This window comes from Panthera pardus, unplaced genomic scaffold (assembly GCF_024362965.1).
Source record: "Panthera pardus isolate Hobbes unplaced genomic scaffold, ASM2436296v1 HiC_scaffold_12, whole genome shotgun sequence".
In the NCBI taxonomy this organism is placed as follows: domain Eukaryota; kingdom Metazoa; phylum Chordata; class Mammalia; order Carnivora; family Felidae; genus Panthera; species Panthera pardus.
Window position 1 is genome coordinate 25,035,576 of NW_026526677.1, and position 10,572 is coordinate 25,046,147.

General features: G+C 39.3%; 1 pseudogene; it reads left to right on the forward strand.

Moving 5' to 3' along the window:
- The first annotated feature begins 745 nt into the window (after positions 1-745).
- Positions 746-1,304, forward strand: LOC109245245 (peptidyl-prolyl cis-trans isomerase A-like; annotated as a pseudogene).
- The last annotated feature ends 9,268 nt before the right edge of the window (positions 1,305-10,572 follow it).

A 10,572-nucleotide genomic window follows, 5' to 3' on the forward strand; every position in this document is an offset into this window, starting at 1 on the left:
CAGACACTTAACAGATGAGGTTGAAAAAGAAAGTTGGATTCAAACCCAGACGGGACTCAAAAGCCTAATCATATCTAGTAGATACTGCCGTGGGTTACAATATGTGAAATCTATACACCTTCTTATCACCAGTCTCATCTTGTACTCTAGAGCCAAGAGTTACCCTGGAGGGGAGGAGGGAGAATGTCTGGACCAAAGACCAGCATTTAGACTGTCCCAGAGGTTTCCCATGCAAAATGGGAGAATTCAGTAATTAATGTATCTTTAAAAGCCCTTGAATAGATATAATTCATACCCAAGATTCCCTGCCTGGGTGCACCATGAAGGGTTGTGCAGACAATCAAACCTAGATGCAAATCCCAACTCTACCTCTCTACTTCCACGTGGCTGCTCTCATCTTCAATTGCTTTAATCTACAAACTGGGGATCAAGTAAAGGGGTTACTGAATAAAAATCCACTCAACGGGTCCTTTAATTTAAAAATGTAACGAAGCTCTTTATGGTGCAAAAATAGAAACTTGAGGCTCAAAACAGTTGGCACCGAGTGGCATTTATGCCATACAGTTCCTGTATACACCACCTAGTGAAGTGACCTTGGGCAAATTCTTAACCTCTGCATCTCTACAGCATCATCTACAGAACGGGGATATTAGGGCCTGGTCCTATAGGTTTTTATGAGGATTAAAATAGATAACTATAGGCCTTACAGTTGTTGCCACCCCAGAGCCACCCACACCACCCAGCCACGGTCAACCCCACCATGTTCTTTGACATCACTATAGATGGCAAGACCTTGGGCTGGCTCTCCTTCTGTTTGTAGACAAAGTTCCAAAGACAGCAGAACACTTTCGTGCTCTGAACACCAGAGAGAAAGGATTTGGTTATAAAGTTGCCTGCTTTCACAGGATTTTTCTGGGATTTACGCACCAGAGTGGTGACTTCACATGCCATAATGGCACTGACAGCAAGCCCAAACATGGGGAGAAATCTGATGATGAGAATTTCATCTGGAAGTACACGGGTCCTGGCCTCTCATCCATGGCACATGCTAAACCCAACACAAATGGTTCCCACTTTTTCATCTGCACTGTCAACACAGTGGTTGCTTGGATGGCAAGCATGTGGTCTTTGGCAAGGTGAAAGAGGACAGGAATACCGTGGAAGCCATGGAACGCTCTGGGTCCAGGAATGGCAAAACCAGGAAGAAAAGCACCACTGCTGACTGTGGACAAATCTAATAAATTTCACTTGTGTTTTATCTTAACTACCAGACCATTCCTTCTGTAGCTTAGGAGAGCAACCTTTTACCCCTACCTGCTCAAAATATCCTATAATCTTTGTGCTCTCAAAAAAAAAAGAGTATTTTCTTTACTCTTCTCCAAGTCTAGCTGAATTGCAGAGTCAAGTTTATGATTATGAAATAAAAACTAAACAACAACAAAATAAATAAATAAAATGGGTAACTATATGGTAAGAGTAATAAGTTATAGTCCTCAGATTGGTTTTTTTTTAATGTTTATTTGTGAAAATGAGAGTGAGCACCAGCAGCAGAGGGGTAGGGAGAGAGGGGAACAGAGGATCAGAAGTGGGCTCCATGCTGACAGCATCGAGCCCAATGCAGGACTCGAACTCATGAACTGTGAGATCATGACCTGAGCCGAAGTTGGATGCTCAACCAACTGAACCACCCAGGTACCCCCTCAGATTGGTTTTAGTGAGGCTATTTCTCCAAGGATTTGGGGGAAGAGGGTTTAATTATCAACACAAGAGTCAGTAACTCAGAGGCTTTTCCTATGATATGAGTGAAGCTCATTCTCTTAAAACACTGGCATTGCAGCAAGGACAAGGGAGTTGGAAGCAATGGCCAGGTATGTTACAGTGGAGAAGTCAAGGTCAGGGTGAGGAGAATATGTGACCCACATCGCATGTATAGTGCATATTCTAATCAGCATAATGTAGAAGCAGTGGCTTGCTGTCAGGGATGATTATCAACATAACCCTTGAATCAAACCCCAGTGTCACCATTTAGCTTTGAATTCTTAAAAAATCTATTAAACTCTTGTGAGCCACTGATTCTTCATAGACATAATAGGATTAATAAGACACTCCGGATAGAGTTGTTTTGAGGATCATATTAAGAGCAGTAACACATGTATATTACCTAGAAAATGACTAGCTGACCTAAAATGGGCATTTATTAGCTTTATGCCTCTGTGGAGCTAATTTTGCGAACAGGAGAAAATTAAAGACCTACAAAGATCTACAAATCATTCCCGCCAGAAAAGTTATATCATCACACTCTATTTACTCTGCTCAAGTCCTCCTTAACAAGCTAGAACATTGTGCGTAAGCTTGAGTCATGTATTTAAGAAAGACATAGCAAGGAACTGGCTATCCATTGTACTTTGACCCAGTGGGATCTTTCTTGTTTCACCCATTCAATCAGTCTTTAAACCTTTCTTTTCTAATTGGGATATGCTTTTTCTCACTAAATTTCATTTCCATGACTCCAATTTTCCCTCACAACCATAGGTCAGTGGGACCAGAGACCCAGGGAGCACTGGATGTTGGCTTTCATAAATGGAACCAACACTGCAATGACCCTCCTTTCCACATCAGGGGAAAACTTCTCCCCAGTTCAAGAAAATCAACTCAGCTCCTACCAAACTGGCTTATTTTAAGTGAACTCAGTTTTTCAATACTTAATTTGAAACTCAAGGTGAACACAACCCCCAGTGTCTGTGAAAACCATCTGGTGGCAACCTCCCTGCTGATGCCCCAACCTGCCTACTTAGATTTCTGCACGGTTCTTTTGGGTCCGGGCATTGAGATCTAGCCGTGAATTTAAATAGTGTTTGGGTAAAGCCAACTTTTCACAAGTTTCTCTCAGCCCCTTCTTTCAACATGGAGTCCTGAATTCATTTCCTTAATATTATATCAGAATCTTTTGATCTAAGACCACTTTTCCCACCTGATACCAAGAACTACTGCTTGGTGTTAGGTACTATCTTTCCTCCTGCAGACTGACATCTTAGAGAGAAATTCTTATAACAAACTAAACTTCCATTTTTCCCAAACACCTTAAAAGTAAGCTATGCAACCTCACTCCCACTAGGATGGTTACTATAAAAACCAAAACAAAGCAAAATGACAAGTGTTGGTGAAGTTATGGAGAAATTGGAATTCTTGTGCACAACTCATATGCATTGTGGGAATGTAAAATGGTGTGGCCACTATAAAATCAACATGAAAATGCTTCAAAAAGTTAAAAATAGAATTACTATATGATCCAAGAATTATACTTCTGAGTGTATAGACACACACACACACACACAATCGAAATATTATTCATTCTTAAAGAGGAAGAAAATTCTGACAAAAACTACAACAAACATGAATCTTGAGGACATTGTGATAAGTTAAATGAACCAGCCACAAAAAGGCAAATACTGTATGATCCTACTTACATGAAGTACCTAGAGACGTCAAATTCACAGACAGTAGGTAGAATGGTTGTTTCCAGGGCCTAGAGAGAGGAAAGTGGGGGTTGCTATTTAATGGGCAAAGAGTTTCAGTTTTGCAAGATGAGAAAAATTCTGGAGAGTGTTTACACAATAGTTTATACATTTAACACTACTGAACTGCACACTTAAAAATGGATAAAATGACAAATCTTATGTGTATTTTACCATCATTAAAAATTTTAAGCTATTCACCTTGCTGGTCACTTTTCTCCTGTGCTTATCACAGGCATTGCTGTCCCACTAACGTGTAACTTGGTCTATAGCTCACCCTGTGGACATTCCCGCTGGGCTAGGTAGCTTGAACCACAGTGAGTTTGACCCACAGGTCCCTGCAAAGAAATACATTGCCACTGAAGATAGAATAAAAATTGTAGAAAGAATTCATGCCATCTGTCCGGTTAAATAATGTTAAGGAATGAGAATACAAAGCTAAAGATGGAAGGGAGGGAGAAGGAAGGAAGGAAGGAAAAGTGAATTCCTTTTGCTCACAAAGGGAATTAAGGGAGAATGAGAGGGCTTTGCAAATATGCTGAGAAAGAGAGGCTCAAGAGAAAATGAGCTTCCTAATGAAAGAGGAAGCATACTAAATTAATTATGCCTTTGAAATATTGACCTCATTCCTTAAAGCTATTGCAACCCTGAAAAGCAAGAAAAGGCATTTGGGTGAGTCAGAAGTAATGGAGCCTGTGAGGAATGAGCCATCTATCAAGACCAATAAGGGATGTTTCGAGAACTAGAACAAATGCACATCACCAGGCCCCAGTGTCTCACTCATGGGCAATCAATTGAATTAGCACTTAGAATTTCTCTTCTAAAAAGAAATATAAACACATTCTGAAATACAAACACCAGGGAATAGCAAGGTAGACTTCACGGCCCAAAGTAAAAAGACCCCTGAAACTGCAGACTTCTTCATCTGATGGCTCTAATAATAGACACAAAATATAAAAATATCAAGGCCCTCATTAAAATGAACACTCCACCGAGCCTCAGGGGTTTTTTTTCAATCAAACTGATAAAATAAGCGTATTCATTCTTGGAACTCTTATTAAATCCCCTTTTTATTATTTATTAACTGAACAACTTGAGCAAGTTACTTTCTGGAGTTTAACTTTTTTAGTTCAATTTTCTTCTCTTTATGTTTTACTTAAGGAGTTTTTTTGAAGAGTGCCTCACTATTCATCGTTCTTACCATTCCATCTAGAATTGATAGATTGTCCCCATCTCTTCCTGAATCTGTTTGCTTGAATGTGTTTCTCTGAAAAGTCACTGTGTTCACCTGGCATGGGGACTCACTGTGGGCATAGGTTGGGTGGCACAGGAAAGCTCAGGTTCAAATCCCAGTTTTCCACTTACTAATTGTGGGAGCTAAGGCAAATCGTGTGCTTCTCCATACCTCTGTTTCCTCAACTACAATATGAGGAAAATGAGGCTGATCTTTCAGGGCTACTGTTAAGGACTAAATGAGATTACATATATAAAGGATTTAAAATAGTGGACGATCAACAGCCAAGCACTCATGGAAAGGTAGTTATTATTGTTATAATAAATATCATCTGTTGATTTTATAAAAGGGAAGCTCTTCTTTGTGAAACCAGGTTGGCCTATAGACTCAAAGTAAAAGGGTAATTTGACAGGGCAAAGCTATATCCTTTGGCCTAATATCTTTGTTGGAATCTTACCTAGGAATTTATACCTTGTCTTTAAAACTATAAGTAGGCATAAAAAATAATTTTAAAAATAGTAAATGTGGGGGCGCCTGGGTGGCTCAGTCGGTTGAGCGTCCGACTTCAGCTCAGGTCATGATCTCACATATCATGGGTTCGAGCCCCGCATCAGGCTCTGTGCTGACCGCTTGCTCAGAGCCTGGAGCCTGCTTCAGATTCTGTGTCTCCTTCTCTCTCTGCCCCTCCCCCGCTCACGCTTTGTCTCACTCTGTTTCTCAAAAATAAATAAATGTAAAAAAAATTTTTTTAAATAAAAAAAAATAGAAATGTGGAGATAGTGAGTCATTCACAATTTAGAATAAAATGGTTTACATTCAAATGCTTCTCTCTTAAAATCGGTGCAGAGAAAGAAAGGGATTTTAACAAGGGAGGAAAATGTTATGAATAATGAGGGGGCTGCCTTTGAAAACAGGCCTAGATCTGAAATTGCAGTGGAGGATTCCAGAGTGCACAGAGCAGCAGGGAGTCAGAAAATTAACAGAAGTACCCATTCACTTATCCATCCATACATCCAATTATTCAACCATTATCATGTAGTATCTACTTACTATGTGCAATGTCTAAGTGCCTAGCAACAAACACAAAGAGAGACCGTTCTTATGTTCAAGGAGTCCAGAGTATAGTGGGATAAATGAGTTTATAATCAGCATAGTGCAGTCCATAAGTGTTATAATCTCAGAACGTATTCATTGTCTTGGAAACACAGAATGATCAGGTGATGATGAGGGGAAAAGTAGAAGAATAAGGATAAAATCACAGAGTGGGTGCTAGAAAAGGTGTCCTATGAGCAATCTCCATCAGTTTTCAACAGACGATGGACTGGAAGGGGCAAACTTCAGGTAGAGTGAATGAAGTCATGAAAAAGCCTGACCGATTGGAACCTGCAGCTAATTCTGTATAATTCTAGCACAGGCCAGTTACAAGAAAGAAGGAAGGGGAGGGAAGTATGCCAAGGAGATAGGTGCCTAATTGGACTCAACTGAATGGTTTTCAGGCAAAGAATGACAGAATCACATTGATCTTTTAGAAAGAAGATTGTAAAAGGGCGCCTGGATGGCTCAGTCGATTAAGCATCCAACGCTTGATTTCAGCTAAGGTCATGATATCATGGTTCATGGGTTTGAGCCCCACAATGGGCTCTGTGCTCACAGCACGGAGCCTATTTGGAATTCTCTCTCTTTCTCTCTATCTCTCTCTCTCTCTGTCCATCCCCCACTTGCTGTCTATCTTTCTCTCTCACAAAAATAAACATTTACAAAAGAAGAAAGAAGACTGTAAATATCTGGGAAATTATTAGTTAGAGGGGGTCAAGATTGAACAGAGAGACCAGTATGGAGGCCGTTAAAATGCATCAAGAGATGCCAACAACCTAAACTAAGGCAGTGGTAGCAGTAATGGAAGGTAGGTGTATTTCAGGAACCAGAAGTAGTAAGACTTGCTGACCACGTGTTTACAGGAGACATATGGAATGGGAGTCCATTGGGTAACTGGATGGATGACAGTGACATGAAAGTCAGAAAGACTGAAGGAAGAATGCAGGCAGAGGGCAAGTCTCATGCGTGTGCACAGTGCCAGCTTCCTATAGGAAAAGCAAGTGGACTTCATTCATTTGAAAGAACACCGGGAATAAAAGAACTATAATAACTGCAAAAGATTATTTTATTATTCTCATCTGACATATTAATAATCTGAAGTCCACATCCTTCCACCTCCCCACTGCTTCTTGTAAGTGAAGACTGACAGTGTAGCATAGAAACAGCATCAGTACATAAACAAGAGCACCATAAACTTTAATGAGCTTTAAAAAAGTAGCTAAATAAGTGTTAATTCCTCTCAACAGCTGGAACATTCTCTCCTAGAGTTGCTAAGCATTAATAATATATTTCTGTGGGTAAACCCGGGGAAGTTGAGCTGGAATAAGGCCCTTCTTGAATTATCCCGGTGAATATGTTGTCACCTAAAGCTGGCCGAAATCTGGACACAAGTTGGCAGACATAAATAAACATCACGCCCCACACCCACAGACCCTGTATGCTGGGCAAAAAGGAACCAAAAATGCCATCAAGAGACCCCTAAAACCTTTGGGAATCCACCGGAAGAAACCAGAATACCTACAGGCCATAAGACAGCACTCACCCAGAGTTCCAAGGCTGTGGAATGACAAGCCTTCCAGGCTGTCTTCCAATCATTCCCACACATCTGTCTGACCTCCACATGATTATCTACCAGAACAAAATAGTATAAGAAGCTGCATTTACTGAAGGTTTACTAAGTACACAGACCAATGCTAAATGCTTAATATCTAGTACCTAATACTTAATTCTCATATCCAGCACCCTGTGAATACCATTATTTCCATTCCCATTCTAGAGATGGGGTAACTAAGGCTCAAAGAAGAGAAGCGATTTCCCCAAGGTTTCACTGCAAGTGGCACAGCCAAGATTCAAGAAGGGGTCTCTTTGCTGCCAAAACCATTCTCTTAACCACTGTGTTATAATGTCTTTATACCTGTATCATTCCAGGCCCAATTTTTTAAGTTTGTCAGGAAAACCCTAAAATGCATGCCAATTTTGGTCAGAAACTGTAATAAATCTGGTTCAACTTTCTGTTTAGAGTCTGAGGACCTGACCATTCATTAAGCCGTCCCAGAGACAACCCGCCAATAAATGCGTGATTCCAGGTATAGGCTTAGGCTTTGATATTTGGATTAGAAAGACAGATAGATAAATATTATTACTTGGAGTCATACAACTCCCTAATATAGTATATTTCTGTAATATTTCCTCTGGGCTTTTCACACAGTGATGTGTTTTTTTTTAGCATTCCTGCACTTTTTGCCATTTTAATCTGTACTGAATAGAGTAATATCCTCAGTTGGTCAAAAGTGTCATTTCCTTTTATGGCCAAGGTTTTTCACAATGATACTAAATAATATAAATGATGTTTTATTTGATGGCTGTTTTATGCTTTCTGGAGCCTCTGGTGGGACGAGATGCTTGGGCTTCCCCTGTAAATCTTGCCGGCTACCTGATCGGCTGCAGCTATAAAGCTTCCCCCGCCCCTGGAAAATTTAAATCTCTGCTTAAAACATTAACTTCTTTATTTAATTTTTTATTGCTAAGGGTTTACAGCTGACTTTATGGCCCTGGGATGATTAATTTTTAATGCCTTTCTTTCTTTCTCCTTTGATCAACTTCCTCCATTTTCAATTTGAATGCAATCATACCTTTCCAAAAAGCATTTGTCACTTGCTGGTTTGCAAATTTCAGGCAACCAGAGGTGGTTGGTGCAGAGTGGAAGGCAGGCACTCCTGCACAGAATAACTGAAAGTCAGACAGGAACTCTATGCCTTTCCCGTGACTCCTGTTGATAGCAAATTCTCTAGCATCAGTAAATCTTCTAGTTCTAGGTCTTGGCAAGCAATGAGTTCCCTGAGAGGGTTATGCTACTAAATCCTGTCATTGTCATGCACAAGGTATGGATTGAGTCATGTCTTTCAAACTAGTGAACCATGATTAAGGAAAACAAATAGGAGAAACACACCTTCAAAATAATTCATACCTTCTCCCACCTCCCCAGCCCCACCAAAACACAGAAAACAACAAAACAAAGCCAAAAAAAAAATTGGGGATTTGGTTTGCAAATCAAAAACTCCTCAGCTTTTTATATTCACACAATATATAGTCATTTAAATGTGGTATCATATTTAATGACACAGGGAAAATGTTCACTATAAATTCGGGGGGGAGCAGGTTAAAAAACAGAATATGGAATCGATTTAAGAAGGTATATTTACGCATAAGCAGACTGGGAAAATTAATGATTGTCTCTAGGGATGAAAGAAATAAGTGTTAATTTTGTTCTTCTTTGTTTCTCTGTGCTCCTCAAGTCTTCTACATGACTACATATTGCTTTTGTAATTAAAAAAATGAGTTTTAATTTAAAATAGAACTTCCTTGCATTTAGGATTACAAGTTAAATGGAGAACCAGAGACCAAATTCTTGAGATCATAAAGAAGAAATGGTAGATGTCAGAAATAAATTCATAATATTTATCAATATATTGAGGACACTGATACAGGAGCGTTATATTCCTAATTCTTAAGGTTGTAAAAATTTTATCCACATTTTACAAGAATGAAAACAAGCTCAGAAAGGTTACATAGATTGCCAAGTTTTGCATAGATTAGACTCGACTTCAAAATGCACACTATTATCACTGTGTTATACTGCCTTAATTGAAGCACATTTCTACCCACAATTGAGCTACCACATAGATTCATTTATTTTATAAAGGAGAAGTATTGACTCCCAGCCCCAGTGCTAAATCAAGAGCATATTTCTAAACCCCTTTTAGCCTTGCTTTTTAAAAATATATGTGCAAGTGTAAAATAATATATTAATGCTTTCCATTATAATTTATGGGCATGTTACAGTTTATGATGCATTTTTCACATCCATTAGTCTCCCTAACTATTTGATTTATTTCACTATGTAACTACAATATCAAGTTGCATTTAATGTATCTAACAACCTGTGTAGAAAAATAAATATATAAATCAAAAATGAAAACCTCTGTTCCTATTTTGTCTCTAAATAAAACTAAACTATAGGGGTACCTGGGTGGCTCAGTTGGCTGAGCATCTGACTTCAGCTCATGTCACGATCTCATGGCTCATGAGTTTTAGCCCTACATCAGGCTCACGTGTGTCAGCATGGAGCCCACGTCAGATCCTCTGTCCCCCTGTCTCTCTGCCCCTCCCCTGCTCAAGCTCCCTCTCAAAAATAAATAAAGCATTTAAAAAAACTAAACTGTATATACTTATGGAACCAGTTATCATGTCATGTAAGTTGTAACAAATGCTGTTTATCTAATTAATAATTTCTCCCAGTATTATAAATTATGGGTGTTGCCCTTTGTTGGGTGGGACTGTCACTAGCTGACACCAGTCTGAGCCCCTGAGTCACGATATGACAGAAAACCCATAAGCAAACTCTTCTAAGTTGATCATTAGGTCATGTGCAGTCTTAAATTATGAACTTCTCTCACCAATAGCAATGTGTTATTTATGGAGCCAAAACCTCTCTCCGCTTCTGCTCAAGTTACAGCAATTACATTCCAATCTTCTGCTAGTTCTTATGGTAATGTCTAAATATCATCTGTACTCAATGATTCTATAAACTAAATCACAACAGAAGTCATTTGGTGGCTTGTCATAGCTGATTAGATCAAATCTAAGCCTTCCAGCTTGTGTGTTTGAATCCTGACTGTACCACATTGGTTACGCATATCTTCAGGTTCCCATCTGTAAAATGGGGAT